At 31.8% G+C, this 7,470-nt stretch overlaps 1 non-coding gene across 1 annotated transcript; it reads right to left on the bottom strand.

The window, feature by feature from the left end:
- Positions 1-1,780: 1,780 nt before the first annotated feature.
- On the bottom strand, positions 1,781-1,862 carry Trnal-aag. Its single transcript has one exon. It is a non-coding gene; the product is annotated as a tRNA-Leu (tRNA).
- Between the last annotated feature and the right edge of the window lie 5,608 nt (positions 1,863-7,470).

Genomic DNA, 7,470 nt, shown 5'->3' on the forward strand with positions numbered 1-7,470 from the left:
GTGTGCATTTTTTCCCATTGCCTCCTTCCCTTTGCGCGGCGGCCGACGCACAGACACGCACACAAAACATAAAATATTACCTACCCTTCGGCCCCGCTCCGTATCAATGCTATTATATCACAATACCATATATATGTGTGTGTGTGTGTGTGTGTGTGTGTATAAATGGAGATTTAGATAACCCTTTTTGCGCTCAGACCGCAAACGATGACTAAATTGTCGTCTTCGCGCACCGCCATCACTATTGTATTATTATTATTATTATTATTATCATATACACATTTTGTTTTTTATTGTTTGTTTTCTCGCACCATTCGTTCGATTCGAGCTACTAAGGATTTCGTACTCGATATTATTTGTCGGGCCGGTAAGTACGCTATTTATTATTTTTATTTCTTACGCGTATTCTCGTAAACACGTTGTGAACGCGTTTTGCTGATTAACAGTATTGTTTGATCGTTGTTACCTGCTTGCTTGCGGGTACCACGTGGGCCGGATATTATTATGCAGTGGGATCTTGTTTGGTCCATTAGCCGCAGCCGTCGACGCTAAAATAAGTATGCCGACGTTCTTAGCATGTTGAATTGGTGTATACACTGTACGGATTACGTTTTTGTAGTTTATAGTGATAACAATACTATTGTTGTTGATCGACTATTTATTTTATTGTGGATTGTCTTTATTGACCGATCTTTTGGTTTATTCTTCTAGTGTTATCATATTATACAATTCGACTAATCCGAGTAGATAATAGATACGTTGTATCAACTCGACTTATTATATTAGTACAAAATAATTACAATATAATATGGACGTTTTAAGAATTTATTTTGTCTTGGTAAAGATCCCATTTGATACCGACTCATTAATTTACCTACTTTTGGATGGCTTTAAATATTTATATGACCTCGACCTGTGACCTATATTACATGATATTTTTCAGTCTTTCGGGCTGTAATGGATTTTTTTTTCCATGTTAATTACAACTATTAATTACTAAAACCAAAATATGTTAAGTTTCAAAATTAGAATTTCAAAATATCAGTAGCTTGGGCTGTAAATTATAAAGTAATGTTTATTCATATTTTTGAATATAAAAATTCTGTCTTTTGTGGTTAAGGGTTTACCAAATCTTTCCTCAAACTATGTATATTATTATTATTATACACAAACAGGCATAATATATACAACTTATTAATTATTATTATACTTGTCCTAACACTGCAGCACTGCAGGGTTCCTCGCTCGTTTTATATACGTCCAACACAGCGTTAACGCTTACGCAGAGGCGTAATAATCATGCCAAGACTAGGCCTTGGCAAGGGGGGAGGGGACCAATATTTTGATGTTTTGTTTTTGGACATTTTTTCCAATCGTATAGCTGACCTAAAAATTAAAAATTGTCCATTTAATTATATTATATACACCTATCTATTACCATAAAAAACTAATCTACATTTTTTTTTTTACAAATTTTGTTTAAAATAATAAGTAGTATATAATTACTCAATTCAGATTAATTAATATTTATTTTATCTAATGTTTATAAACATGTTATATTCTAACTAGAACTACCTACTACGTATAGTATTATAATTATAATAATTTATGATTGAAAATCTATTTTAACCAAATTAATTATTTTAATAAATTATATATAATATTATACAACATAATAATAAAATATTCAACAAGATACTGTAACAATAATATAAGACGACAAATATTATTAATTCTCACACATTTGTCAACGTCAATCTGAGACAAAATAAAAAAGTCCTGGCAGCGGTGGGATTCGAACCCACGCCTCCGAGGAGACTGGTGCCTTAAACCAGCGCCTTAGACCGCTCGGCCACGCTACCACCGTGGAAATCGATGGTTAAATTAGACCTATTTTTGACGGGTAGAATAATAAATAACCCCTTTCTGATTTTCCATATTTTATGGTTATACAGTTTGAGTGTCTATAATATTTGTAGATTTTCAGAACTAACAGTAGTTAATGTGCAGTTGAAGAATTCAAGTTAATATTAAAAGTACGACTATTAGTGCCTAGATCCTACCAGTAAGTAAATCACGGAAAAACGCATATAGGGAAAAAGACCAAGAAAAACCAATAGAAACAATCCAATTAGCTGGGCGAGCAACCTTTAAATTATATGTTTTAATGTATGATTTTAGGTGACATTTTGTTATAGTTGATATTGTTAAATTGTTGACAAATTGCCTAATAAAAGTTTAATATATTTTGTATTATTATGGTTTAATCATGGTAACAATCATATAAGGTTTAATCATTGATAATTAATAAATTTGTAAAAATAATACATAAAACTTATAAATAAATGTGGAACTATGAATACACTATACATTACCTACTTAAGCAGGAGTGTATTCAGAAATGAAACGAAGGGGATGAAATATTTTTTTTTAGGTAATTATGCCGGCCAACTTCGATACCAAATACAAAACTATTGTTCTCAACATTCATAATAAAAAATTTGGTTCGACAATAACTTAGATTTACGAACATCTTCTACTATCCGTTTCAACAAACTTAGCGCTGGTCATTCGCTTCTACCCGATCACAAAGTTGGTTTAAAGTTTAAATGACTCTCCTATTGGCTTACTACACCTAACTGAAAGCCCCTACAACCTCTCTCATTTACTATTTATCCATCTCACTTTACATACCAATCGTATAATTTTTCTTAATTATATGAAATTTCTTAACACCCCCTCCCCCACGATCTTTCTGTATACTCAACATAAAATCTGCAGCAGTCATCAAAAATTTAATTAATTTGTTCTTTCTATAATGTATTGGTATAATATTTTGTATTACTAGAATAATTGTCGAGTTGCCATATTCACTGACTAAGATAATCAAATAAAACTGCAAATTTAACTTATTAAACCTAAGTCTTAATTTCAATAAGAATCAGTATAAACATAATGTATATCTATTATTATTAAAAAATCAATTAAGACAAAACAAATAAAAATAAATTTTACTGTACATTTTGACAAAATATAAATAAATTGTTCACAAAACAAAAATATGTTATACGTAGATACAGCATGGTATTGTTTTAATACATTAAACAATCACAAAAACATTATTATTGTATTTAAAGTATCAAATAATACTTAATAAATAAAAATGTATTCTCCCAGTTTCCGAAATCTTAATATACATAGTTGGGCACTAATATATCATGCAAATCGGGATTATAACTTTAATTAAAGGTTGTGAAAAATCACGTTATAATGGTTATTCTAACGTGATTAATCATATGATAAACACATTATTATATTACAATGATTTTCTCGTGCTATTTTCCAAATACTAATACTAATGGCATATTTAGAAATTTAAACAATTGGCTATTGAGTATGCGACGAGTACCTTTTTCTTTAAATTGCACCAAAGCAACCTGGAAGAGAATTCACATGAAGTAGTGCTACCCCCTTATCGTCGTGTACATATTTATTCAAAAAACTTAACAAGGATTTCATTAAGTTGTGGTGGGAAATTCTCCCACTTACAGACACCTCGTAATAGACATGTACCTAACTTAACCTGTTCGGGGTCATTATTACTTTTTAGAGGTCATAAAACTTTGTTAAAAATGATTCTTATATATTAAAAAAAACTTACTCTCACTCTATCGGATCTTGAGACATTATTTAAATATTTTAAATGAAAAATCTGTATAATTATAAAATCTTCAAACTTAAAACCTAACCTTATAGTCACAACAAAAATGTATACACAATAAATAAAAATAAGTTTTTATATGAACCTCCATTAATGACGTTTTTGTTAGTCCGGCAATTTTCTCGTTGGATATCTGCCTCATTATCGAAAATCTACTGTAATTAGTTTTTCATATGTAAGTTATTTTCTATTGTGTGTATTTAAATTATCATTATTTAAAAACCATTTATAATAAATTCAATTTTAAACAAATATCTAATAAAAAATATTTAATATTTAAATCAGTAAGCATATTTTATTTAAAATATTTTAAAATAACAGACATTATTCAAGGATAAATCATTATTATACGTATGAATATCTAATAATTACGTAAACGTTTGGATTCACTAGCTTACAAAATGGCATGTGGGTTTTCACTAAAAAAAAAAAATGTTAAATCCCAATAAAAAAAAAAAAACTCTCTTTAAAATATATAGATATGAATAAATATAAACAGATATACCTATTTGAAAAATGTACAATTAGTTTAATTAGTGTAAAAAAACTTATTTATTTAAACCTTGTCTATAATAATAAGTATAATAATGAACAGCGACAACGAAATCATTTTTTTTTTTTTTTTATCGGCTATGATCGAAATGATTCACGTGTCTGTATGCAGACCACAATTTTAAAACAATACACACATTCAAAATGTTCCCAAACGCATATTACTTAATATGCATCTAGAAATAACGTGTAAACACGTGGTATTACTACTTTACAGTTTCTTATTATTATCTCCCGGTTCGACATAAGAAAGACTAGTCGGACGTACTCGTTACGTCTATACAAAATACATTAATACATATTATTTATATAAAATATATCGTACTAAGACGTTATACCGGGGCCAATCAGGAACGGGAGCTTTGGGATGATAACGATTTATCGTTGATTATATTCTTCGGCGCATTTACGTGTTGTGCGAAAACTAGCAGCGACGGAAAATTCGACGCCCGCACGTCGACGATGCCGCTGCAGCAGGTCGGCGGTAGGGGGTGGCGGGTAAAGGCGAGAACCTAACCTATTATATATTATATTATTATATTCGGTCGAGTACGTGATGGCTTTAATTTCCGTCTCCCAAAGTATAGTAATTAACTTTTCGCCGTTCGGCGCGGGGTGGAGGGAGAAAAAATATAACCGCCGCGGGCACACCTCGGCGTCGGCGGCGCCGCTGTGGAACCGCGCGTCCGGAGCGGCATGGCCTTCGATAATCCGCAATAAGACATAAATAAAGGTGACTTACCTACGGAAACTTGGTCGTGCGCGGGCCACGTAGTCGCGCGCGGCGGGCTTAAAACCACCCTGGGCTTTATTTATAGGCGAAACTCCTTGGCGGCCGCCGCCGCGTTGGTGGTGCTATCAAAAATGATTGTTTATGTCACGGCTTCCTCGCCGGCGTGCGCGGCGGAGTGGCGGCAAGTTGGCTAAGAATTAACTTGCCATTTATCTAACCGGCAAAGCCCCACAGCCCCCCCCCCGCCACGCCCCGCCCCGTCGCGCCGCTCATATTTCTCCTCGCCCCGTGGCCCCGGCGCGATATTATACGCTATGATTTACTGCCACGGTTTACTCAGTCGCTAATTTAAAGCTTTCGCGCCCGACAACGACTATATATGTGTGTGTGTGTGCGCGTGTGCGCTTGTACGTGAGTGCGTGTGTGTAAGTATGCGAATGCATGCGCGTGCTTGTGTGCGGACGTCTTTTGGGGGGAGGCGCATGACGTGGCGGAGAAAGGGGTTGGAGATGGCCTCCTCGGCAGCGGCTGCGGCCTTTGAGTTTGCCGGCGCGCGTCTTACAAAACGTTATATTATAATAACAAGAGACGCGTATATACGGCGACACGAATGCGTTGCAATAACACGCAACACGCATTATTGCTCGAGCAATATCATTATACGACGCGTAACGTTATTATATAAATAAGAGGATAGTAGTTTGTAAAACGTAGCAATATTTTGCGGCCGATTGCGATTGAGCGAATCGTGTTTTTGCGTGGTTATAGTAGCATAGCATCTAATACATTAATATAATGATAATAATAATAATAATATTATGTCACGTGTGCGTGCGACATGTCGACATGATCTGGTTAGCGAATAAAATAGTGCGAGTATGATGCGAAACCCCGAGCGCATATAGCCGAAGCCATTTCCACAGAGAGAGACATATACCGCGTACACCACTACTACTACTACGCTGTTGTAATTATTAATAGTGTCTTCTCTCTGAATGCAATTCGCCTATAGAGTGTAGAATAATTATATAATTAATACCAACCCGCAATGAACCAGATCATATTGTGGTATTATTTAAGTATACCCATCCCGCAGGCTATACAGAGTGATTCGTTTTGCGTAAAAAACAATAACGTTTTCGAAAATATTCCTTTTAAATCATTTTAGGTCATTAAAAACAACATTTATAGACAAAAGTTATATTTTTTTGTATGTTATTACTCTTTTGAAATATTAAATACGTTTTTAATTTCATATTTATAAATCAGAACATCATTTAGAATATTTCGATCTATTAAAATCAAATTTTGTTTGATATATTTATGTATTATATCAAAGTACACAATAAATCATTCTGCTTAAGAAAAAATAAATGGAAATACATGTCATTGAAAAAATAATACCTAACGATAAATAATATATATTTTTTTTATATTGATAACCATTTAAATATTTTTTAACGTTCAAAGAAAAGTGTCATACGTTAAATGATTCACTCGTATTTAAATATTATAAAATTGTATATTATCTATGTCGTAATAGAGTTTAAGTACCTACTATACCTAAGTATTATTACAAAAATAAGAAAAATAACGTAATTATTTAGTTAAATAATATACCTACATTAATATTTTATTGCATTTAATATTCAAAAATATAAATATCTGTCGATATTTTAATTTTAAAGTGAATTATAACAATAATGCAGAGTACAATGTAATATGTAAATAATAAATATAGTTATGATATTGTTGAAAATGGTAAGATTAAAAGATCAATATAAACCTAAGAGCTCCTTTAAATAACGTTCTAACTTTTAAGTTTGATAATTAATTAACTCTAATATTAAATTAAACAACACAACATTTATTTTACTAAATGCAGATTTACTATGTTCTACATTGGTAACACAGAAATAACACATGTACATAGGCGGAGATTTGATTTAATTTTAGGGGAGCTATATTTGGCAATATTGTTGCAAAATAAGTACCTATTTAATACTTTGAAAAATGTTCAATAACTGTTTTTTTTATGGGGGTGAAGGTTAAGTTAGGTTAGGTTACCTAACCTAACCGCCTATGCACATGTAAGATCGACTTCATAAAATTAAACTACTGTTCTCAAAAAAAAAAAAAACATTAAATATTTAAATCTATCTTAGTAATTTAATTGGTTGAATGCGTTTCGAAACAGTAAAATATTAATAACGAATATATTTTTAAACATTAAATAATTTTATTAAAATACATCGCATTATTTCATATAATACGAGTATATTATTACTAGCTTTCAGTAGCTCATAAATCAATACAAATATATTATATCCTCATGAAACCATTTTTTGTTTTTGTTTATATAATACTCAATGTTATCAAAATTTGAACTTAATAGTCCATAAAAAAAACGTAATAATCTAGTATTGAAATGCTAAGGTTTCCTTATGAATAATATACCTTTCAT

Source organism: Rhopalosiphum maidis, chromosome 1 (genome assembly GCF_003676215.2).
Source record: "Rhopalosiphum maidis isolate BTI-1 chromosome 1, ASM367621v3, whole genome shotgun sequence".
NCBI classification, from domain to species: domain Eukaryota; kingdom Metazoa; phylum Arthropoda; class Insecta; order Hemiptera; family Aphididae; genus Rhopalosiphum; species Rhopalosiphum maidis.